This window comes from Bos javanicus, chromosome 19, assembly GCF_032452875.1.
Source record: "Bos javanicus breed banteng chromosome 19, ARS-OSU_banteng_1.0, whole genome shotgun sequence".
NCBI lineage: Eukaryota > Metazoa > Chordata > Mammalia > Artiodactyla > Bovidae > Bos > Bos javanicus.
In genome coordinates this window covers 43,759,716-43,786,341 of record NC_083886.1, presented here as the reverse complement: position 1 = coordinate 43,786,341, position 26,626 = coordinate 43,759,716, and the positions used below count along the sequence as shown (strand labels likewise).

The window sequence follows — 26,626 nt, the reverse complement described above, 5'->3', positions numbered from 1 at the left end:
AATGGAGAGATCTTTTTTTGAAAAAGCAAAACATTAAAAAAAAAAAAAGTTGATTTCTATCACCAGCAGTTTGGTTATTGCACAACTGGGAGCTAAACTGCACAAAATCTTTGCTGTACAACCAACTAAATAAATTATCCCCTCTTCTCACTAGTCAGGATGCACATGTTTGCCCACAGGCTGTTAATATGAATTGTGTTAAGGTATTTAAGGTGGCTGTGTTTCTTAATCGGGTACTTCATGATATACATGATGGGAGGGGGAGAAAGTGCTATCATTGTTTGGAGTGTTACAACATGAATATTTTGGTCAGCACTTCCTATTGTGCCCCAACTTCTCATTTCATCTTCATTTTCTTGCTCTCGATTGATGTTTTTTAAACAGTTTTATTTACATATGCAAAACCCACATCAGGACTAGTAAAAGGTATCATTTGTTTGTTGCTCTTTGGGTACTTAATGTCAAATTGTTTCAAGTTATATCATTATATTACAGTTATTTCATATCATATTCAAATTATTTGTGATTTGTGTCAGGTTAAGTTTATGTTAATCAGTGTGCTTGTGATAGTTAATTTGACTTATTTTTGTATAGGTAATTGATAGAGGTAGTCTATAGAAAAGGATGATGTTGTAAATAAGTAAGTAATATGCTCAAGATTAAATTGCATGTTGAAGGTAGAAGCCAAGGAAGCTTAACTCTTCTAGTGCCCTACAAACATGTGTATCTCATGAATTTTCATAGATATCTGGATGTTCTGACCGCCAGTGACACGTATTTTCCCCTTTCTATTAGAGTGTAGATTACCTACACTCTAGTGTACATTATTGTGTACATTATTGTGTATTCTATGCGTACAATAGTGTAGTGTACATTATTCCTACAAAAGGAAGCAGAAAACCTCCTGTTTTTTATTAGTTTTTTTGAAACTTATTCTTTGAAAAAGTTATCTGACAGTTCTAGGTTACTGAGCTCTTCAGAAAAATATCCTTTCACTGCATAATAAAGTGTCAAAATACTTTGATACTTCTTAATAAAAATAATGTTTAAAATTTTGTTCTAAAGTATCACTGTCTCTGATTTTGTGTGGTATTTAAAGGAAAAGATATTTCTTTAAATCTGTGCTTTGTTAATAGAACCGTTCTAAAATCGGAAGTATTTTTTCCCCTGCCATGTTGGAAATAACAGTTTTGTGCTTATTTCTGGGAATAGGAAAGTCAGATTTAACAATCTAGTTTCCACTCATCAGTTTTTTTGTACATTTAAATCGTGATAACAGCGATTAAAAATGTTTTTACTTTGCTTTCTCTTAATTGTCATGTCCTTGTTTTAATTAAATAGCCTGTTTACATTGGATGTTTTCTTATGAGTGGTGATCCTTTACTAGTAAAAAACCTAAGCCCATTTGGAGAAGATTTTACATATCTAAATCTAGGCTATGTTTACTAATCAAAGAAAGGAGTAATTTATAGGTGTTTGACTTTTAGTTGAACGAGACCCTCACTTTTAGTGGTTTTAGGGTTTTGGATGACGTTTTATTACTTTTGTTAGTTTTGGTCACACCCATGACTTCCTTGGAAGGTATCTTTGAGGTTTGGTTTCCTTTTTTTTAAATGGTAATATTGGGGTGGGGGTGCTTCCTGTTTGTATTTTCAAAATTAGGTCCACATGGTAACCTTTTGGTAGTGTCACATTTTTATTTTATATGCATAAAAACGAGCATCAGATAATGTGGTTTGTCTTTGACCCATCATACTGCCTCATGACAGCTGTACCGAGTACCCAGTTGGAAAGAAAAGACATCCCAGATCTTCCCAGCTCCCTTCAAGGTTTAGCTGCCTTGGAAGAAGTCTTAACAACAACTACCACAACAAAGGTGCAATTAACAGAAAAATGGGGCTGCCCCTTTGTGTTTTCCTGCCAGGTACCTAGAAAACGCAGAGCGCTAAGATAGAGTGAAAATATGTTATGTGTAGCTTTGACTGTCAGAGCTTTCAAGGGGGGGTTGCCATAGCTTTGTATGATATGGAACTCCATCTATCTAGCAGTGACTATACCAGTTTTTCTGACCTCACCTTGAAGTCGTACAGGATGTCATGGAGGAGTTAAATAAGAACAAGGAGAAATTTAGTGTGGTGATGGTAGAACTTTGGAGGAATCACCCTCAATCATAAAATTCTTCCTTGACCCTCCTGGATAACCATTAACATGGTAGGTCACTTTTAATATAAATGTTGGACTCTGAGTTATATGGAGCGTTGCGGAGAAGAATATCCTTGAAAGAAGTACATATAGTATTGTTTCAGTAGTTGAAGCAAGTGGCCTTTTCCTTGCCTTCAACTAACTTTATTATAAGAAGTGTAATGACTTAATAGACTCCTGATTAAATTGGCATTCAAACATGTTTGCAGTTTAGGGAGTTTCTGTCTTGTAAATTTTCTTTTAGATCACATCACTGAAGGCAGTACTATATTAGCGTGTGGCATGATTATGCATAATGCAGTTTGCAAATAAGGTTGATGAGTGTCTTGACCTCCCATCCCCACCCCCCCACCCAAAGTCAATAAAGAAGTATGAGTTTGTCACATACTGGATATTTTCTTCATTGGGTTTATTCATAATAATTACTTCCATTTCTCATGTATTATAGTACTACTAAGATGAAAAATACTTATATTGATGGAAAATTTTTTGGAAACTAGCTTGCAGAATCCAACACTCATTCTCCATTTGTTCTTCCTTTGGCACTCTGATGAACTCTTCAAAATTGTTTTCCAGATTTATATCTAGTATGAAGAGAAATATCTCCATATTCTGTGCACTACTAGTTTTTTGAGGTGCTTATGCTGACTCATTTTTTAATTTTACTAAGATATAGAGTATGGTTTGAGAGCAATAATGAGATTCTCAGAAAATATGAAAACTTTCCTTTCTGACTACTTAGAGAAGGGTTGGGGAAGACAAGGGGAAATACATCAATGAGCCGATCAATTATTGTTATTTGTTGGGATTAATTTGGTGACTAATATTTTCAATGCCCATCAGGCTAGTAAAAGTGACTTTGGCTTTACCCTGCAATGATCAGGACAAACCCAAGTGTTCTCTAATGTTGCTTGTCTTTTCCTGATAGGGGATTTTCTTTTGCATATGGGAAATCAAGCCGAAGTTACCAGTAACAGCCACGTCCAAGATCTGTGTATGAAAAAAGAAAACCTCTTTTAAAAAAAAAAACTCTTTACCCCTCTGGGCTATAACTCTACTTACCCTGGGCTCATTTGAGAAGGTATACTAATTATTTGCGTAATGATCATTATGCTATCTTTAAAAAAGTGATCAGAAAATTAATTTTAAAGTACTTCGAATTATGCCCCAAACCTAAAAGTGAAGACAGTAAAAATAATACCTAACACCATTCACTTAGAGTGCCAAGCAGACACTGTTATAAGCTCTTGGAATGTTTTAACTCATGATCCTCAGAGAGGTGGGTTCTATCCTCAGATGAAAGAGGAAGAAATGGCCACAGAGAAGTTAAGTAATTTGTCCAGGGTCACACTGCTGCTAATGGCAGGGCTGGATCCAGACACAGGCCAAGCTGAATCCAGAAGCTGAATTGTTACCCACTGCACTTGGAAGAAGAGCGGGTAACTGTCACTTTGCAATGAGATGTTTGGTTTCTTTAGAGGTTTATGGTTCTTTGTGTTCCAAAATGGACTTTCTCTTTTTTTAATAGAAAATTTTAAATGTATATTTGGAATTTTTTTTTAAGTTTATGAAGGTGATGGTAGGTGTTTTCCAACTAATTTATATATTCCTGATAGAAATTAGATTAAAGTAGAGAAAGTTTTCATTTTAACTCTTAAGTTGTCCTTTGTTTCCTTTCTTCTGACGTTACCATGTACATCATAGGGGAAGAGCTATAAGCTGTCTCTTTGGCTTCTGTTTACAAACAAAAAGATCTTCTGTGTCAGTGTGGTTTGAGACATGCATGTTTGTTGACTGAGAATGCAAGTATCCATCTCATTTTATTTGCAACTTTATTTTGAAGGGATTTATGGTCCTATTCTTGTTTTAAAGCCAGTAATTGTGGTTTTTGAAATAGACTTAAGAATTTTAATTTGAGGGGATAGTTTTTAAGCCAGCTGAACTTATTGCATATGTTTCTAGTTTAGTTGTGCAAAGGCCCTTAGAAAGTAGTCTTAGAACGTATCCCTTTTCATATCTGATCCTTATATTAATCTCTCATCTCTTTTTTTAGAGGTGGATTGTAAAGTTAAATCTTGGAGACAGAATTCACAACCCTAAGTGTAGTGATTTGAACTTGAGAGATCAAGTCAGGGATGAGAAAAACTTCAGTTCCCTGAGCAGACAGTATGGACTTGTTCAAATAAACAGAGGATGTTAGCTTCCAGGGTTGTCAAACTGTCACCTTTGACCAGGGTTGAATTTTCTTTGAATGTTGACAAAAGTTACAATGTCAGTGGAAAAAGCTTAATGTGAAGTATGTATAACTCAGAATTTCCTTATGTTTGTGTCAGTGAGATCCTACAATTAAAGCTTTTTTTTTTTTTTTAAGTGTATATATATGTCTGATGAGTTTAAAAAGCTTTCAGTGGGGGTTTCCAGCCTTTAGGTGAGAGTCAATTAGAAAGTTTGTGAAAAACTATTTTGTGTTGTCTAAAATTCAGAGCCTATAGCTGGTAGCAATCAATATGTTTTTATAAAGAATGGGATTTTAAAAAATCCAAACTGGAAGAAATTTAAAATATCATTGTAGCAAATTATATTTAAAATATCATTGTAGCAGAAAAAAAGAAAAGAAACGGTTGAGTACTTAATTTGTTAGAGTACTAAAAATTAGGATTTATCAGCTTCATGATATAGCATTATATATATATATATATTATATATATGTAATATATTCATGGTTTAAACTAGGCAAAAATATTCTCTCAGAAATAATGCTGATTCTATTTTTCCTTTTGTTTCGTGTTTCTAAAAATCATTTGGTCATCTTTTAGGCTTGAAAAAAGTAGCAACCAAGGTATCTACAGAAATATATAGCTCTTTACAGAATGAAACAGTCACTTCAGCCTGTGGGTTTGTGTTTTTAGGATTTGTGATGTTTCTGGTAGAAAGTAAGAGTGCTGGTCAGAATTGAACTTTGTAGAGTCTTACTCCAGAAGATACAGAAGGTCCAATGCACAGGAATGTAGTGCAAATATTCCTTGTTCTTTTACTGTTATCGTTTCAATTGTGTAATAATATATTAAACCCTGAATGTGAGCATATTTTAAAAATGAGTTTATCCTTCAGTGAGTTTAAACATCAAGTAAAAATACTAATGCATCGTAATGTGTAATAGAGATTGGCCTTCCTCCTTAACTGTTTAAGGTACCAAAGCAAAATAGAAAATGTTTGGCTTCCTGAAGGACATGGCTGCAGTGAACATGCTGAATTGTAATGCAGCATAATCCTTTGATTTTGCAATACCAGAGTAAAATGCCTAATTTTAAAGGAATGGGTCCATAAGATAACTTACTACCTTAATCATGTATTTTAAATTTTGTCCCAGAAATGTGACATCATCAAAATTTATGGTTTTGAAGTTTTATTCCTTAAGTGTAAGAGGTCTAGTTGGGACAGAACATATTCCTGTTATATTGGTAAATTTCAACAGGACAAATATTAAAACAGTGGCTTTTAGGAAATAACTCCTAAAAGAAATATATAGGCCCAGCATAAGAATAGGCACTGAAAAAAGATTTCTTCTGAGTTGTGGGATTCTGGGTGTATGTCTCCACTTTCTAGTAGCTTCCCATTTTTCTACAATAAATAGGTGATAATAAATAAGAATCCTGGAGAAGGAAATGGCAACCCACTACAGTATTCTTGCCTGGAAAATTCCATGGACAGAGAAGCCTGGCATACTGAAGTCCTTGGGGTCGCAAAAGAGTTGGACAGAATTTAGCAACTAAACAACAACAACAATAAATAGGAAATACTTTTGTAAACAAGAAAAGAAAGTTATTTTTAACGAATCAGTGAAGAACATGTGAGAGAGCTCTGTAATAATGGAATATTGTTTAGCCGTAAAAAGAAGGAAATCCATTCCTTCTTTTTATGTGGATGAACAGTGTAGATGAACCTTGAGGGCATTATGCTAAGTGAAATAAGTCAGACAGAAGAAAATGCTGTCTGACCTCACTTACTTGTGGAATCTACAAAAACTGAACTCCTAGAAACAGCAGACTGGTGGTTGCCAGGCGAGCACAGTGGGGAAATGAATGAGGGTGGTTAAATGGTACAAATTTCCAGTTATTAAGATGAATAAGTTCTTGGGATGTAAATTACAGCATAGTGACTATATTACTATATACACAATACTATATTGTGTATTTTAAGTTGCTAAGAGAGTAGATTTAAAAGTTCTCACCAAACAAAAATTGTAACTATGTGAGTTGATGATGTGTTAACTAACCTTATGGTGGTAATCATTTTGCAATATATACTTATATCAAATCATTTCATCTACCTCTTAAGTTTGCACAATGTTAGATGTCAGTTATATCTCAATAAAGTTGGGGAAAAAGTTATTTTTAAAATGGCTTCTGTATATTGACTTATCTCAGAATGAGAAACCTGTTTTTATTTTCAGTTATTGTTTCCTTTTTAGGAGCAGAAAAACAAGTAGATTGTGATGTTTGTGTTAAATATTTGGCATGATGATATGATATCTTTTTTTGATTAATGATATTAAAATCATTTCATTGTATTTAATATTCTTAAGAGTTAAAATAACTTGAGGATTGAGTTGTTTCTTATATTTGATGGAGTGCTTCATATTTTTATATATAAGCTGATGGAGAATTATAATACTGTTTATAAATATAATAAGGAAATTATGTTATTTTACATGTGTATATGCCCTACTAGGTTGCCAGTCATTTCATACTGAAGGTACGTGTTTGTGTTTTCAACTTTTGGGGGGAAAATGGTCTTATTTAACTTCTAGTAATGCTGAACATTATTTCAATATATTTTCTGCATTTGCTTTTGTATTGCTTTCTCATTCATGATGATACCTGCAAAGGTTGCTAGGTGTATAGATTTCTTTTTCTTGTAATTCCATTAGTCATGCTTAATGACTTCTCTGTGTTTTTTATGATATTCATTTGGGAATATCTGGTAAAGGAAACCTCTGGTGAAAGACTCTTTTGGGTATATGTCATTGCTAATACAGGAGACTTGTGTTTTGCCTTAATTAAATTTGCATTAAATAGTTTACTTGTAATGAAATCTAGTGTATAAAAGCATTCAACATTTTAAGGCGTTTAAGGAATAAAAATGAAAATAAATTACAGGTTTTAGAATTGTGAAACATAGCTCTCTAGGTCTATCACTTTGCAGCAAATAAAATTACAGCCTTAAAGAAAATATGTACTGTTGAGCCCAGCAGAACACCTACATAATTTATGTAAAATTCAACTCAGTAAAAATCTACCTTAACTTAGATTGTACCTTGTAATTTATTATAATGGAATTTCCAACAACAGAATTTTAAGTCAGTTTTGGGAATAATAAAACATAAAAGAGATCATATAGTACCTTTTGGTGTTTTTTAATCCTAAATCCATACGTAGGTAATTCCAATTCATGAAGATAATAATTATTATTATTTTATTTTTATTTTTTAAGTAGAAGTTTTTATTTTATCTTTTTGGCCCTGATGCATGTGGAATCTTAGTAGTTCCTGACCAGAGATCGAACCTGTACCCCCTGTAGTGGAAGTGTGATGTCTTCATCACTGGACCACCAGGGAAATCTGATAGTATTTTGAAGATAATTATCTTTGTGTATTAAAAATAATACTGTAAGTGTATATTGCCCAATATGCCTTCATAAATAAATCCTGTTGATTTTATTACTTTTTTGCTTATCACTTCTTACCTCCTCTGCCTCCTGAAAATATGATAATCTCATTTAATCCAAAATTATGTTTTCCTTCGGTTTCAATTCACTTATAGTTGCTGATTTCCCCTGTAATCTATTTTATCACTATGATATTATTGTGGCCAGTAGATAATCTTTCGTCCCTTAGATATCTGAATCATTTTTACCAAACCATGAGATACTTTAAAAATTACATAAATTGGGGCCTCAAATTTAGTATTATATATCGCATAATACGGCATCCGTAAATTATTGAACATTTTAAAATTAATATATAAAGTGATTTATTGCTTTCTTCATTTAGAACTAATTACTTGATAGTGTTCTAGTCCTTATTTGATTTTGAGAACTTGACTGTCCTCACAAAGATAAGTCTTTTTCTAAGTCCTTAAATCTCAAAGTTATCTCTTTAAAGGAGCTCAAATGGACGTAAGATTCAAATGACTGTGAAGAATAATTACTTCTTTTAAAAGTTAATATTATAATTTTGTTTGAAACTTTCTAATTCACTTTTTGTCTCCTAGCTGCCAGAGAGCTTTTGGGGATTGTGTGTGAGAGTATGTGTGTGTGTTTGAGTATGTGTATGTGTTTCAAATACTTTGAAAGTGTGTAAAGAAATCTATTCCAAAATTTTACGATAATTGGGCTACCAATCAAGGTAAGACTTAGTAAATACTAAGTAAATATTGACTGACTGCTGAGCTCATGCACTGTACAATCATATATGCTTTTGAGGGCAGTTAGACAACAACTTGGCCCATTAAGCGATGTACTCCAATGGTTCTTAACCAGTGGTGGACTAGGGGGCCTTTTGAGGCACTAATGAATCCATGGACTCTCTTCCCAGTAAAATATACACACACACAAAAATTTGCATATGTTTCAAGAGGTTTGTGGACCCAGGTTACAACTCAGCTGTAAACAGCCAGCTCTCAGTTAACACAGGTAATGGAGATGAGAGACTATGGAGAAGAAATAACAAATCCTCCCAAGTTTATTTTTAAAACAAACCTCTAGCGTACCTTGTTATCTGGGAGCTCAAGGGGTACTTGTTTCCCCAGGGAACTAATAGATATCAATATACTTAAACATTTTTAAGATGTGTATTCCATTCTATAACTGTACCATAATTTAGTTAATCCATTAATAATTGATAGCTGTTTCTAGTTTTTCACTTTTATAAACAACACAGTAGTACAGCTCCTTAGGCAGAATGGATTTTTTTCACATTTACTGGACCAACTCCTTAATGTTAAGTTCTAGAAGTGGAGTTGCTGAGTCATTTGATAGTCATAGACAGTACCAGACTGCCCTCCAAAAAGACTACCCCGGTCGACATGCCCACCAGTAACTAGTGCGTGAAAGGCGTGGTCTTTTTCCCACGTCTGCTGGTTACTAAATGTTGGCAACCTTTCTCTCATATTTGTTTGTATTTCTTTGATTTCTACCACGGCTGGACAGTGCTTCACAAGTTTGCTGGCCATTTGGTTTTCTCTCTGTGATTTGCCTCTAAGGAATGATGCTAAAGCTGAAACTCCAGTACTTTGGCCACCTCATGCGAAGAGTTGACTCACTGGAAAGGACTCTGATGCTGGGAGGGATTGGGGGCAGGAGGAGAAGGGGACGCCAGAGGATGAGATGGCTGGATGGCATCACTGACTCAATGGACTTGAGTCTCAGTGAACTCCGGGAGTTGGTGATGGACAGGGAGGCCTGGCGTGCTTCGATTCATGGGGTTGCAAAGAGTTGGACACGACTGAGCGACTGATCTGATCTGATCTGATCTGATAATTAGCCTGTCTTTTGTGTTACAGGTGCTTGAGTTTTCTTCAGAGATCTTTCTGTCTTACATATTACAAATTATTTCCTCCCTGTTTTTTTCTTTTTTTTGGCTTTCAACTTTGTATACTATTTTTATTGTAGTACAAACTCGTTAAATTTTTTTGTAGTCTAATTTGATAAATCTTTTCTTCTCTCATCTGGCTATTAAGACATACTTAGAAAAACCATACCTAAACCCAAAGATGGTAAAATTTTCATTTGTATTTTCTTTTAGAATATTTTATTGTTCTAATTTTTTTAAATTAATGTATGTATTTCTGGCTGTGCTGGGTCTTCATTGCTGCCAGGCCCTTTCTCTAGTTGTAGAGAGCGGGGCTACTCTCCAGCTGCAGTGCTTGAGTTTCTCATTGTGGTGGCTTCTCTTGTGGAGCACGGACTCTAGGACACATGGGCTTCAGTAGTTGCAGCTCAGCTTAGAGCACAGGCTCAATAATTGTGGCTCACAGGCTTAGTTGCTCCAAGGCATGTGGGATCTTCTCCAATCAGGGATTGAACCTGTATCTCCTGCATTGGCAGGCTGATTCTTTCCCACTGAGCCACCAGGGAAGCCTGGTTCTAATTTTTTTTGCATTAAGTTACTCAGTCCATCTAGAATCTATTTCTGTGTAAGAAGTGAGGTGGGACTGTAGCTTTATTAGTTTTCCTCAAGGTAACAATATTATTTATTGATCATTCACTGTATGCCCAGCACGGAGCTAAGTGTTTCACAAGTGTTAACAGTTTCAACCTAAATCAATTCCAAATCGATTTCTAGTTATCCAGAAAAATCCACCACTTCCCATTAGCTTCCTCTTTTCCCCATTGATAGGAAAGTCCCTCTTAATGTTTACTAAATCCTCTATATGTTCAGATCTGCTTCTTGTCTATCCTGTTCCATAGATTAATGTGGTTCTGAATATATCATGTTGTTTTAATTATTATACCACATTGTTTATTTGGATCACTAAAATTTTTTTTCAGAGAATAAATCAGGTGAGAATTCACATGGACTTCCTTTAGAATGTGCATTGGAATAGGTTTTTAATATGATTCAAAATGAATTTCACATTCTTTGAACAGATGGTGGATAATCACCAGTAGTTTCATTAAAGAATCACTAGATTTAGTCTTCTTAAACATATCTTTTTATAGAGATTATGTAATAGAATGTAATTTTTAAAAACAATATTCTGAACACTTTCAATTCAAATAGTGTCATTTCATGCTAACATTTCAGTAAGTATAGTAAAATTATATATTTTAAAATTTTAATTTAAAACCTTAGGATTGCTTTCAGAATTTTTCCTTCTAAGCAATACATAGAAGCAGAGTTATAATTGTTACTGCTAAGACAAGTATGAACTAGAAAATTGTTAAGAGTTATATAGGAATATGTGAAATATTTTGGTTATAGACAAGAAGCTTGTCCAATATAAATGTAATTTTTTAGAAGTAACCTTTTAAAAAAGCAAAAAGAAACAGGTGAAATCAATTTTAATAACATATATTCTTTAACCCAGTATACCCCAGATATTATTATTTCAACAAGGACCACATACTCACTGCACACTTAATCACTCAGTCATGTCCAGCTCTTTGTGACCTTGGGGATTCTCCAGGCAAGAACACTGGAGTGTGTTGCCATGTCCCCTTCCAGGGGACCTTCCCAACCCACGCATCAAACCCAGGTCTCCTGCATTATGGGTGGATTCTTTACCATCTGAGCCACCAGGGAAGCCCAAGAATACTGGAGTTGGTAGCCTATCCCTTCTCCAAGGGAACTTTCCGACCCAGGAATCGAACCAGAGTCTCCTCCATTGCAGGTGGATTCTTTACCAGCTGAGCTAACAGGGAAGCCTGTGTAATCAATATATGAACTAAAGAGGGACTTCTCTGGTGGTCCAGTGGTTAAGAATCTGCCTCCCAATGCAGGGGACCCAAGTTTCATCCCTGGTTGGGGAACTAAGATCCCACATGCCCCGGGGGCAGCTAGTAAAAGCCCACTCACCTCAATGAATACCCAGCACAACCAAGATTAATCAATTAAAAAAATAAACTACTAAGGAAATGTTTTACATTCCTTTTTGCTGCTGAGTCTTCAAAATCTGGTATGTGTTTTACACATACAGCATATCTGAATTTAGATGCAAAGTTTCTACTAATACTACATGAAGTGTTCAGATTTCACAAAAGTTTTAGTCGATAAAGTAGGTTCACATACTGAGGTCATTCGAATAACCAAACATACTTGAAAGTCTTCCAGTAACCAAGTTGAGCCTCAGTTTTTAAGTTTAACATTTGAGTTGATTAAAAATGAAATAAAAATTTAGTTCCTCAGTCACACTAGCCACATTTGAAGTGCCCCAATAATAGTGTATGTGGCTTGTAGCTGTCATAATTGGACAGTGCAGTTACAGGCCTTCTAAAGAAGTAAAATAAAATACAAGCTGTCTCCTACTTTTAACATCTAGTTTACATATAGCTCACATACAGATAGGGTCTCTTACCCTCAGGGAACTGAAGTCATTGCTCTCCAAGGGAGCAGAATTTACTCTTACCTAAAAAAACATGATACCCCTAAAACTTGCCAACAGACCTCAATCCCAAAACGCACACAAACTATACAGATGCACTTTTTCTTTTAAACTGCTGCGCTGAGGCCTGGTTGAAGCTTTACCCACATCCCTGGAGGCCCTTTGCTTTGTCGGGATTAGAAGAGCAGTCTTTGCTGGGAGAGGTGTGGCAGACAAGAGTAGAGGGATTCCTTGGTTACTCATGGGATCTCTGACTAGACATCCTAACATCTTTTCCTTCAGAAACAAAATTATGAAAGGTAATTAGGTTTTTTAGGATTGTAAATCAGTTGGGGTTTGGGGGCTTACCTAGGAATTTTTCATCTCTTTCATCCCTTTGTTTCTATGGGAAAATGTTCAATGTCATGAATAACAAATATGCAGATACATTTGGATTATGATTCCATTTGTAATGTGGCCAAGAAGGTGGGGGAAAGAGGTTGGGAGTTGCCTGTTATTTTTATTACAGAAGGTGCGGGGGTCTGGGTGTTGAATTTTGATGCAACAGCCCAAATTGTCTCTTGTCATCTATATGACCTTGCTTACAACTCTGGAACTAAAACAGCCCATACTGTTTTAGATGTAACTGAACTGTCAAAATCACTTTTAGGCAGAGTTGGTTTGTGTTTGGCCTTTTTTTTTTTTTTCCAGTGTGTGTCTGTGGTTTTTTATTTTGTGTGTGTGTTGTTTGTTCTTAATTTGTATGCACCGAATCTTAGTTGCAGCACATGGGATCTTTAGTTTTGACACGTAGGATCTAGTTCCCTGATTAGGGGTTGAACCTGGGCCCCCTGTGTTGAGAGCTTGGAGTGCTAGCTACTGGGCCACCAAAGAGGTGTGTGTATGTGTTTTAGAAACCAGGTTTGCCTGGAAAAGAATCTTATTTATCTTTTGGTCTTAGTTACTCTTCATGGTGTACATAAAGTTGATGCTTGAAATTTGAGATCTAGTTACAAATGAAATTTTTCCTTCGAAAAGAACCCCCCGCCACCATGTTAGTTTAATCTTAAGACATGTCTTATGTAGGGGAGTAATTTTGAGTTATCATCCTGAGATGGTGATAACTCCACCTATTAATATATGTGGAAGATTGAAGCAACAGCTTCAGATGGCCAACTTGACCCTCCAATCCTCAGGCCTTCATTCTTAGTTTATCTTAATGGATATTTTTTAGATCCCTGGTTCTAGAAGGAACCTTTGAAGAAATGGATAGAACTGTGCTATTTTGAACATTAGCTGACACCTAAGTCAAATTCAACTGGCTTTTTATTTATTTATTAAATAATTTTTATTTATTTACTGGCTGTTTTTGGCTGTGCTGGTCTTTATTGCTGCGTGGGCTCTTCTGTAGTAGCTGTGAGCGGGAGCTCCCCTCACTTGCAGTGCGAGGGCTTCTCATTGCGGTGGCTTTTCTTGTTGGGAAGCACAGGCTCTAGGACTCTTGGGCTTCAGTAGTTGTGGCTCCCAAGTTGTAGAGTACAGGCTCAATAGTTGTTACGGACAGGCTTAGTTGCTCCCTGGCATATGGGATCTTCCTGGATCAGGGCTCAAACTCCATGTCTCCTACATTGGCAGGCAGATTCTTTACCGCTGCATTCTCAGTCGTGTCCAACTCCTTGCAACCCTATAGACTAGCCCGCCAGGCTCCTCTGTTCATAGGATTCTCCAAGCAAGAATACTGGAGTGGGTTGCCGTGCCTTCTTCCAGGGGATCAAACCCACGTTTCTGTATTGGCAGGTGGGTTCTTTACCACTAGCACCACCTGGGAAGCCCATTGAGCCAACAGGAAAGCCTGGTTGGCTGTTTAATGTTAAATAAAATACTTGGTAGCTTTTACTCCCAGGCAGCCTTTTGGAAACCCTTAAGTTTAATATGGTGTCCAAAGTAGGTTAATTATAACTCAAAACATCCTGGTATATTTTACTGATTGTAGATTATTCCTCAATAAAATTGAGAATTATTTCCATAAAGGAAAAAAATCCCTTTTTCCCCAAATATAATGTAACCTATTTTAGAATATTTGAAATATTTCCTTAAAGGTGAAGATTTGAGCGTGTACAAAAATCATGGTGTTCCAAGGGGAAATTTGATTCTTTTTGTCTTAAAATTTTTTATATTCATTATATTGAGCAAAAAGATTGTTGTGTTGAGTTGAGAAACAGGGCATTTTCAAATATTTAAAAATATTTTTAGTATACCTAGATTTTCACTGTAATAGCATTTGTTACTATAGTAGAATTGTACATATATTTTATTTCTTGGGAAAAAGAAGAAGGCAGATGTTTACAGGCCACCTGCCACCTTGTGCTGCTGTACATTGGTGAGGAGAAACTTGAGTCCTATTGTAAATTTTAAACTCTGTGCTCTGTATTTTTAGTATCTTGTGGAGATTGAATCTGCAAATCGCCGCTGAGAGATAAATGATTTGATTTGATTGTGACAAGCATGCAAATTATTCTCTATATAAAACTGTGTCTCCTGGGAAAAAGCTGGACTAATACCATACTGAAATGACCTTAACAGTGGAATCCTTGATTAGATCCACGATGTTATGTACATACTAAAGCTCCATAAAGTTGATCAACTTCCACCAGGGATGAACAGATGTCCTGGCTTTATCAGAAATTGCTTTCCCATTGCCATGCCTTTCACGAAAACCAGTCATCGCCCTTGTTGTCTGATTTTGTTGAGACGCTTTTAAAACTGTTTTTCCCCACCCCGATATTGGTTTGAATGCACAGACTTTGCTATTTACTTATAAGATGTAATGGTAATCAGATATGGTACCCTTCTCCTGAAACAGAAATAAAAAGAGAATTAAAATTAAAAAATAGAAAGCACAGCATAGTCTGTATTTATTTAAACTTTAAAGTGCTTCATATCAGATACTAGAACCTAAGTTCCCTAACAGGCATATCTGTTTTTTTCACTGCTGTATCCTCAGTACCTAGAATAGAACTTGGCATGTAACAGATCCTCAGTAAGTACTGTTCCTATGACTGGGTTGGTCTGCTTACTTTTGTTTATAGCAGGAAAACCCTCATCTCTGATAGTAAAGATTGGTTGATGTTGAAGGTACCGTAATTCCATCTATTAATCTCAATGTTGAGGGTGTGTCCAGAGAGCTCTTCAACCCTCAGTAGGGCTGAAGTTCTGCCTATTACTCTGGAACAAAGAAAAGAGAGGGGAAAGCCAATTCTCTTTGTTTCCTTTGGATATCAGAGTTTAAGATGGAAGAAATTTGAGTTTACTAGGAAGGAACTGGCTTTTCCCCCTCCATTTAAAAAAATTGTGTTCATATGTGTGTATTACCATTTTAACTATTTTAAAGTGCACTGTTCAGTGACATTAAATATATTCACATCCTCTTACAGCTATCACTATCATCCATCTCCAGAAATGTTTCATCATCCCAAATCTAAATTATACCCATTAAATAATAATTTCCCTATTTCCCCACTCTCCCAGACTCTGGTGACTACCATTCTACTTTCTGTCTATATGAGTTTGACTACTCTAGGTATCTCATGTAAGTGGAATCATGTAATATTTGTCCCTTTGTGTCTGACCTATTTCTTTTTTTTTTTTAATATGACCCCTTTGCTTAGAGACTTGGCAGTTTTTTTCCCCTTGATTTTTTGTTGTTGTTATTAGTTTTTGCTTTGTGCCTAGACCTAGCAAGTGATGCATACACTGTCAGTGTCCAAGACAAGTTAATTCAGCAGCTTGTTTCGTGCCATTAGGGGGTTATTAAAGTTTTGAAGCTTTAATAAGCTGTGATTCCTAATCTGTATGCCTGTAGGCTTAGCTCCTCCAAGTCTTGCTGATAAACCTGCCCTGACAGTGCTACTGGAGATTAGTCTTTCTCCTTGTTTCATAAAGCAAATTGTTCTCCTCCTCATGGCCTGATTATGGACTGGAAAATTACTGGTCCATTGTTGTCGTCGTTTATATGGGCATGAAGACAAACCACACAGGACAACAGCCACGTGAGAAGTTTGATTGCGGCCTCATTAAGAAATTACACGCTCCTACTCACTACTTTTCTCTCTTTTTCTATTCTCATTATATCCTCCTCCCTCCCTTTCTCCATCCCTTTCCTTCCTTTCTAGTCTGCCATCCCTCCTTAATATCTCTTTCTTCCTTTCTTGTCCATTCTCACTTTCCTGAGTGGTTGCCACAGAGACAGTCTGACCTCGTGATCCAAATGTAAGTAGAATGGTTGTGGCTCTCCCTCAGTCTCTCGTGGGGTTCGTGCTTCCTGGTGCACACAGGTTTTGTTTGAGCCCTCTGAGTGTCTCTGGCAGGTATGGGCTTTGATTCTAAACACGGTTTCGCCCCTCCTGCTGTCTTGTTGGGGCTTCTCCTTTGCCCTTGGATGTGGGGTATCTTTTCTTGGTGGGATTCAACATGCTCCTGTCGATGTTTGTTCAGCAGTGAGTTGCGAGTGAGTTCTCACAGGAGAAGATGAGTGCATGCCCTTCTACTCCACCATCTTAGCAGTACTGGTCATAGCAAAAAAAAGCAAACACCCTCTTCCAACAACACAAGAGACAATTCTACATGTGGACATCACCAGATGGTCAGTACCGAAACCAGATTGATTATATTCTTTGCAGCCGAAGATAGAGAAGCTCTATACAGTCAGCAAAAACAAGACCAGGAGCTGACTGTGGCTCATGTTATGAACTCATTATTGCAAAATGCAGACTTAAGTTGAAGAAAGTAGGGAAAACCACTAGACCATTCAGGTATGACTGAATCAAATCCCTTAGGATTATACAGTGGAAGTGACAAATAGATTCAAGGGATTAGATCTGGTAGACAGAGGGCTTGAAGGACTATGGACAGAGGTTTGTGACATTGTACAGGAGGCAGTGATCAAAACCATCCCCAAGAAAAGGAAATGCAAAAAGACAAAATGGTTATCTGAGGAGGCTTACAAATAGCTGAGAAAAGAAGAGAAGTGAAAGGCAAAGGAGAAAAGGAAAGATATACCCATCTGCATGCAGATTTCCAAAGAATAGCAAGGAGGGATAAGAAAGCCTTCCTAAGTAATCAATGCAAAGAAATAGAGGAAAACAATAGAATGGGAAAGACTAGAGATTTCTTCAATAAAATTAGATACCAAGGGAACATTTCATGCAAAGATGGGCACGATAAAGGACAGAAACAGTATGGACCTAACAGAAGCAAAAGGCATTAAGAAGAGGTGGCAAGAATACACAGAACTATACAAAAAAGATCTTAATGACCCAGATACACGATGGTGTGATCACTTACCTGGAGCCAGACATCCTGGCATGCGAAGTCAAGCGGACCTTAGGAAGCATCACTATGAACAAAGCTAGCTTTCAAATCCTAAAAGATGATGCTGTGAAAGTGCTGCACTCATATGCCAGCAAACTTGGAAAACTCAGCAGTGGCCACAGGAGTTTTCATTCCAATCCCAAAGAAAGGCAGTGCCAAAGAATGTTCATATTCCTGCACACTTGTACTCATCTAACACACTAACAAAGTCATGCTCAAAATTCTGCAAGCTAGCCTTCAACAGTATGTGAACTGAGAACTTCCAGATGTTCAAGCTGGATTTAGAAAAGGCAGAGGAACCAGAGATCAAATTGCCAACATCCATTGGATCATAGAAAAAGCAAGAGAATTCCAGAAAGACATCTACTTCTGCTTCATTGACTATGCCAAAGCCTTTGACTGTATGGATCACAACAAACTGTGGAGAATTCTTAAAGAGCTGGGAATACCAGACCACCTTATCTGCCTCCTGAGAAATCTGTATGCAGGTCCAGAAGCAAGAGTTAGAACCAGACATGGAACAATGGACAGGTTCCAAATTGGAAAAGGAGTATTTAACTTATATGCAGAGTACATCATGCAAAATACCAGGCTGGATGAAGCACAAGCTGAAATCCAGATTGCTGGGAGAAATATCAGTAATCTCAGATATGCAGATGACACCACCCTTTTGGCAAAAATGCAAAGAGGAACTAAAGAGCTTCTTGATGAAAGTGAAAGAGGAGAGTGAAAAAGCTGGCTTAAAATTCAGCATTCAAAAACGAAGATCATGGCATCCGGTCCCATCACTTCATGGCAAATAGATGGGGAAACAATGGAAACAGTGACAGACTTTATTTTCTTGGGCTCCAAAATCACTGCAGATGGTGACTGCAGCCATGAAATTTAAAAGACGCTTGCTCCTTGGAAGAACAGCTATGACAAACCTAGACAGCATATTAAAAAGCAGAGATGTTACTTTGCTGACAAAGTTCTGTCTAGTCAAACCTATGGTTTTTCCAATAATCATGTATTGATGTGAGAGTTGGACTACAAAGAAAGCTGAGCGCCTGATTGCTGCTTTTGAACTGTGGTGTTGGAGAAGGTTCCTGAGAGTCCCTTGGACTGCAAGGAGACCCAACCAGTCAATCCTAAAGAAAATCAGTCCTGAGTATTCCTTGGAAAGACTGCTGCTGAACCTAAAACTCCAATACTTTGGCCACCTGATGCAAAGAACTGACTCATTTAAAAAGACCCTGATGCTGGGAAAGATTGAAGGCAGGAGGAGAAGGGGACAACAGAGGATGAGATAGTTGGATGGCATCACCGACTCAATGGACATGAGTTTGAGCAAGCTCCAGAAGTTGGTGATAGACAGGGAAACCTGGCATGCTGCGGTCCATGGGGTTGCATAGAGTCAGACACGACTGAGCAACTGAACTGAACTCCACCGGTCTATCTGGAGGAACAGGGAAACAGAGGGTTCAGTTCAGTTCGGTTCAATTCAGTTGCTCAGTAGTGTCCGACTCTAATAAGAGAACTAAATTCTTATTTTTTTAGAGGATAGAAAATAACTTGTTGAGAAAAGAGAGAAATACACTGGGAGGTGTGATTAGCAAGAAAGCAAAGAGGAAGAGAGAGGGAGCATCTTGGAGGATGATTTAAAAAGTAACCCGTGCATTCGAGATTTCAAGCAGAATCTTAATCCATGGACTGTTTTCCTTGGGACTTGGGGCCACTACTCCCATTTAAGGCAGAGCGAGTAGTGGTGTCAGTCGCTCAGTTGTGTCCGACTCTTAGTGACCCCATAAACTGTAGCCCACCAGGCTTCTCTGTCCATGGGATTCTGCAGGCAAGAATACTGGAGTAGGTTGCCATTCCCTTCTCCAGGGGATCTTCCCGACCCAGGGATTGAACCCAGATCTCCTGCATTGCAGGCAGATTCTTTACCATTTGAGCTACAGGGAATCCCCAAAGGACTGTTCTAGAGCCTCTTAAAACATCAAACATAGAGTTGGTTCTCTCTCTGTATCCCCTGCTCATTGCTCTGGGCAGATCACTTCTGTCTTCTCTGATTCCATTTCTCAGTCTGTAAAATGAAGGGTCATCAGATTCAGAACCATAAGACTTTGAGCCAAAGCCATGAGACTATGAAAGGTATTCTTTAAATTGAGTTTTTATGTTGTCAATAAATGAAGGTGTTAGTATGCTAGAGACAGAAGTATTAACAATGAAAAATTACCCAACGCCCAGACTGGCTCCTGTTGGAGAGGTGGAAATGGTCGTGATGGAATTCAGATAACCTCAGGGCCCTGGGATTTCTGAAGTTCAGAACACTTAGAGAATCTTCCAATCTTTCCTTCTTAAATGTGAATAGACGTCTATTGCCATTATTGCTTTGTCCCCACTTCTCCCAAATTTAGATCACCAGTATTTATAAAGTTTACCAGTCACAAATAGATTCTTGCATTTCCCATCCCTTTTTATAGGGACCTCTTTCAGTTCAGTATGCTTTTACTGGCACTGACTTTGGTTTTCTTTACAGCAGCAGCTGCTAATTACTGACAGCTTTTGAGCAAGCAGCTTGTCATTTTTGGCAGGGATAGGGACCATCCATAGCAATTCAAGACTATATTTTCATTTGCTAAATTTACTTTGCTACATGAAAATACATCTAGAGTTAAAACATAGTCTGTAGTCAGAGGTGGCTGTATTTGCTGAAACATTTCCCTGAGTTGGCATTTGGTCCTGTAGTTGAAGGACTCTCAGGTGATAAAGCAAAGGTTCAGTGTCTATCAGACCAATGCCATTAGTCCTGAGTCAACCTTCTAATGTTAATGAACATTCTCGATGTAGAAGCTCATCATCTTGTTTTGTCACAATAGTAAATCTCTCTGGATTGCATTTGGTAGTAAGCACGGTAGATACGTTGAGCTTTCCATTTATATTCAGCTTCTTTCTTGAGACATAATTAATAGAAAGAAAGTTTAGTTTGCATAAAGAAGAAGCTTTCTTTGGAATTTCAGCTCATATCATCATGATCACATTTCATGTAATTTTCCTCTTTGAAATCACCTCGAGGAGGTGTTAGCTCTGTTTTACACACTTGTCACGATGTTGATAGAATGGTACAGCTTGCAATTGTATTTACCTTGGTTAGCACCAGTGATGAGTCAAAACCTCCATCACAGTTTCTATAAAGTGTGATTCAGTCCCATTATTCCTGTAATAAGGATTCAAGTTAATGACCTCCGCAGTGTTAAAAATAACATCTCAAAGGAAATAACTGACCTACCATTCTTTCCCCCTAATTTAGGTTCTTTTTGTAACATGGAGGTCTGCCAAAATTATATTTAATTTAAAACACAGTTATTGACTGTCTACCGTGTTCCTAGTACTATGTTGAGGAAATCAAAATGAATGAACGATTCCTGCCCTGGATAACTTACAGTCTAATAGGTGAATAACAGATAACTCAGAAATGCTTTGGTTCTTATGCCCAGAGTAGGGTAAACTCTAATTCTAGAGAGGTAAAGTGTTCCATCTTTTTTTAAAAATCAGATGCTCAAAATGATAAAAGGCATAAGATACAAGCATTGTGTTGGAGTTTTTGTTGTTGTTGTTGTTGTTTGAGCTAAATATTTTAAAGATTGTATGAAGCTCTCCTTTCATAAGACCCTGGAATTGCCAGGTGCCCCTGTCCCAGATTACCCGGTGTCACAGGAATTCAGATGTGGTCTTCCACATCAGAGCACCTCTCCATGCCTTGGCTTGGTAAACCCCAAATGATCTCCTAAAGGTCAGCTAGTATCTACTGGGCACTGTGCACAGTGACGCAGTTATTTCTGCATTTGTTGTGTTAGGTACATAATTATTATAGGAATTTACCATTCACATCATGTCTCTAACTTCAGATGCACATCAGCGTCGGGTAGCTTGATGTTTAGTTATCCTGCAAGTAGTTACCAGGATAACTGACTTCAGTATCTTTTACTATCCTATCTTACCCGCTAGAATATTTCACAAGTTGTTTTCACGTCTATAATAGTGATATTGTCCCTTTAATGAGAAATGTTTTCTGCCAGTAGAAAGCCTGAGTTTAGAAGGATCTCTGGTAAATATTGGTAAGAGATAATAATGTAGCTAATGAAAGCCCAGTAAGGAATTTGGGAACAAATAGAATAAAGGTAACCACTCTGCTTCTCATAGGAAATGTCACAGTGTTGCTTCTTTGTTTTATTTATCTATTTATTAGGCTGTGCTGGGTCTTTGCTGCTGTGCGAGCATTTCTCTAGTTGTGGCGAGCGGGGACTACTCTCTAGTTGCAGTACTCAGGCTTCTCATTGCGGTGGCTTCTCTTGTCGCAGAGCTCAAGAGCCACATAGGTTCAAGGACACACAGGTTTCAACAGTTCTGGCTCCCAGGCTCTAGAGTCCGGGCTCAATAGTTATGACGCATGGGCTTAGTTGTTCTGTGGTATGTGGGATCTTCCCAGACCAGGGCTCAAACCCGTGTCTCCTGCATTGGCAGGCATGTTCTTTACCATTGAGCCACTAGGGAAGCCCCACAAAGTTAATTCTGACCACTGGTGGTCAGGATCTAGGTTTAGGCCTCTTTGAAAAATCACCCACCCCCAGCACGATTCTCGTTAATTCTCCCACTCCTTTTTGTAATCTAAAGCTTTTGGCTGATTTCTGATTTGATTGAGAAGAGTGAAGGTGAACCAGCAGATTCCTAATACGGCCTCCTTTGTTTGAAAGCTTGGCATCCTGATGTTCTCAGGCCTTTAGGGAAGGGAGTCCTATTTAAAACATTTTGGAAAAAAAAAATTGGGAGATTGTCAAATAATTTTTGTTATCCGTGAGTTACACTTTGTTAATTCGATTTGCAGCTTTTATCATAAAACAATGTTAAACCACAGGTATCATAGTCAAGAAAAGCTCACTTGATCAGGTGAAGTTTTTAATAAATAAAGCCCAGGGGTTGAGGGAGAAGGCAATAGCACCCCACTCCAGTACTCTTGCCTGGAGAATCCCGTGGACGGAGGAGCCTGGTAGGCTGCAGTCCATGGGGTCGTGAAGAGTCGGACACGACTGAGTGACTTCCCTTTCACTTTTCACTTTCATGCATTGGAGAAAGAAATGGCAACCCATTCCAGTGTTCTTGCCTAGAGATTCCGGGACTGGGAAGCCTGGTGGGCTGCCGTCTATGGGGTCGCACAGAGTCGGACACGACTGAAGTGACTTAGCAGCAACAGCAGCAGCAAGGGTTGAGAGTGTGAGCACTGGAAATGGGCAGCTTAGTGCTGATCCCATCTCCTCCACTTGTGGCAGGACTATGGGCAAATTTTTCACCTCTTAAGCCTGCTTCCTCTTAAATAGAATGGGGATAATGGACTTCCCTGGTGGCTCAGACAGTAAAGAATCCGCCTGCAATGCAGGAGACCATGGTTCTATTCCTGGGTCGGGAAGATCGTCTGGAGAAGGGATAGGCTACCCACTCTAGTATTCTTGGGCTTCCCTTGTGGCTCAACTGGTAAAGAATCTGCCTGCAAAGCAGGAGACCTGGGTTGGGAAGATCCCCTGGAGAAGGGAGTGGCTAAGCACTCCAGTAATCTGGCCTGGAGTATTCAGCGGACTGTATAGTCCGTGGCATTGCAAATAGTCAGACACAACTGAGCGACTTTCTGTAAGCCTGCTTCCTCTTAAATAGAATGGGGATAATAATCCTACTGCCTCATAGGACTGTCATAAGGATTAAATGAGGGTGCATATAACATGCACACCACAATACATGATGTAGTAAGAGCTCCTTGAATGCTTCTGTTCTACTGTTACTCTTATTCTTGTTACTACGGCTTCTGCTGCTACTGCTGCTAAGTTGCTTCAGTCGTGTCCGACTCTGTGCGACCCCAGAGATGGCAGCCCACAAGGCTCCCCCGTCCCTGGGATTCTCCAAGCAAGAACACTGGAGTGGGTTGCCATTTCCTTCTCCAAGTACTCCCTATTTTTTCCTTTCCCGTGCTAATTCCTTTGTTATTTAAGATTTGGTGATTAAATGTAAAAGTCTTGAAAACTTAATAGTTTGTGCTGTTTCCAACATGAAATAGTTTCTGGTGTGGGTAGCAATAGTTAATTCAGCATATATAACAACCGAATAAGTTTCTCCTTGAACTCCAAACTGTCATTTCAAAGGAGGTATTCTCAGAGTGGGGTTACGTACCCTCCATCATCAAAGCCTAGAATCTTTATGAAAGCTTGTCTCACAAGAAGCCTGTGTCTGTGCTGCTGCCACCACCTGAGACTACTTGAGTTGGACGCCACACGGAGCTGTGACATGCTGGTAGGGGTCCTTCCCAAGGAGCCTGTGACATGCTGGTAGGGGTCCTTCCCAAGGAGCCTGTGACATGCTGGTAGGAGCCCTTCCCTAGGAGCCTGTGACATGCTGGCAGGAGCCCTTCCCAAGCAGCCTGTGACACACTGGCAGGAACCCTTCCCAAGGGCCCGTCACAGTTTCTTATAAGCTGGTTATAGATAGCTAAGCCAGGAATTGATCTGGTTCAGAAAACTTAAAAAGTCTTCCTTTTTCCTTCCCTCTTCTTCACTTTTAAACTAAAAAGATTTAATTTTTTTGCCTCTGGGAAGGTTAAATGCCTAGATGCTCTCTTGAAGTCTATGTGAGAATGCAATATTGTTTCTTTGTGGGTAAGGGGTCTTTAATATTGTTCCACAACTATTAAGGGTTGCTACCTAACAAAGATTTAAGATCATATTTTCTATCTTCTTCCCCCTTTTGTTACTAGTTGTACAGTCTTTTCACCATGTTTTGTCTAAGGAAATGTATCTCCCTTGTATATGTGCATTTGCTGATTGTCAGCACTGAACCTGGCCAGTGCCTTAGCATGTTGGATAGCTGGTTGGACTTTAGTTAGAGAAGAGGAAAGCTAAAGATTTATTTTTAAATCAGTCAACTAGGGGCCTTCTATGTGGCCACATTTATTATAGACAAAATGCCACTTTATTTTTAGGTGGAGACTTCTGGAGCATTAGTATTGATATAAAGCCTAGGATGGTTCCAAACCTCGTGTTGAAGTCCACATTAAATCTGGTAGTTCTTGAGTCCCACTGCTGTTTAGAGTGTGGCTCCATGTGATCTTATTGTCTTTAACTTAGTCAAGTGAGACACCACATTACATAGGTTCTAGGTCTCGCACTTGCTTTGTTTTTCTCTGGAGCTTTACTGGAAACCGAATGCTGTTGCGTACTAGCTACAGAAGCAGGAGGGGAAGTTGGCAAGAATTAACTGCTTTCTGTTTGGTCTGTCTGAGGCAGCTGACCTTTTGGAAGGAAATCGCTGCTCTTTGCTTCTTCCTGTAACAGTGCAGCCTGTGAAAGAACATATACACAGAAGGGTTCTGCCGCTATCCTGGCTGCTGGCTTGGCGTGTAAGCTGTTAGTTAAGAGGTGGGCATCTCTCGGTGCAGCTGTGTGTGTTGTAGGAGCAAGTACTCAGGTTCAGGGAGCTGAGCTGTGTGTAGACATGCCAGTAGATAGAGAGTATCTGTTTCCAGAAAAAGTAGTTTGTTTTAGCAAAGATAATTGTATTTTATTGCCAAGTCCCAGTGTTTAGGCTATGGACACTTGCTTTGTGTTCAGTTTTAATTCATCTTAATGTTGAATGTCTTGGTATTAGTATTATTTCTTATACTGGATCACCTGTTTTTTCCTGAGAGGCCATTTTTATTTTTCAAAACATGAGCTCTTTTAATGTCATTTCCATATACAAACTGCTACATTTAAAATGGATAACCAGCAAGGACCTACTGTATAGCACATGGAACTCTGCTCAATGTTTTGTGACAGCCTGGATGGGAGGGGAGTTTGGGAGAAAATGGGATACATGTGTATGTATGGCTGAGTCCTTTTACTGTCCACCTGAAAGTATCACAACACTGTTAATTGACTATCAGTTCAGTTCAGATCAGTTGCTCAGTCGTGTCCGACTCTTTGCAACCCCATGAATCGCAGCACGCCAGACGTCCCTGTCCATCACCAACTCCTGGAGTTCACTCAGACTCATGTCCATCGAGTCAGTGATGCCATCCAGCCATCTCATCTTCTGTCGTCCCCTTCTCCTCCTGCCCCCAATCCCTCCCAGCATCAGAGTCTTTTCCAGTGAGTCAACTCTTCGCATGAGGTGGCCAGCGTACTGGAGTTTCAGCTTTAGCATCATTCCTTCCAAAGAAATCCCAGGGCTGATCTCCTTCAGAATGGACTGGTTGGATCTCCTTGCAGTCCAAGGGTTAGACTCCAATGTAAAATGAAAAGTTGAAAAAAAAATTCAAAAATAATAATAAATGTAATTTCATCTCAGAATTAGAATTAACTTCTTACCATATCTGCTGCCCACTGTTGGATCCACTTTTTCTGCAGGAGTTGTTTTACTTAGACACACTGAGTATTATACCCCACACATTTGCATTTTCTTCAGGAAGCTTCAGTTGGGCTTCCAAATTGGCATATCATCCAGTGAGCAGGCCAAGGGCTTTCCAGGTGGCATTAGTGGTAAAGAACCTGTTTGCCAGTGCAGGTAAAAGTAAGAGACTTGGGTTCAATCACTGGGTTGGGAAGACCCCTGGAGGAGGGCACAGCAACCCACTCCAGTATTCTTGCCTGGAGGATTCCAAGGACAGAGGAGCCCAGTGGGCTGTGGACCACAGGACTGCACAGAGTCGGACACAACCAAAGCAGCTTAGCATAAGCAGGCAAAGGAACTAGCTGATGAAACATCTCTTTCTTAAAAGATTTTAGTCTTCCATCATTTTAACCCAAACATATTTAGGTTCATTTTTAAAATTTTGTTTTCTGAAAGGATTTATCGTCAAGTACAGAAATGAAGTTGATTATAATTATTGGTGAGTGCAGAGAACATAGCTACCTGAAAAGGGGGCAGGATACCATATTCTTCTGCATTTAATTTGAGTTCAGTTTATA

General features: G+C 38.4%; 1 protein-coding gene across 5 annotated transcripts in view; it reads left to right on the top strand.

Moving 5' to 3' along the window:
- The window catches only part of STAT5B (signal transducer and activator of transcription 5B), a 65,719-nt gene that overhangs the window by 1,972 nt on the left and 37,121 nt on the right, over positions 1-26,626 (top strand). For 2 of the 5 annotated variants that reach the window (XM_061391836.1, XM_061391835.1), the window contains exon 1: positions 24,078-25,096. The exons of the other annotated variants lie outside the window; for them this stretch is intronic. The gene's annotated coding sequence lies outside the window, so the exon portion shown is untranslated. Of the gene's footprint in view, positions 1-24,077; positions 25,097-26,626 lie in introns of those variants that run through there. 5 annotated transcript variants of the gene reach the window in all.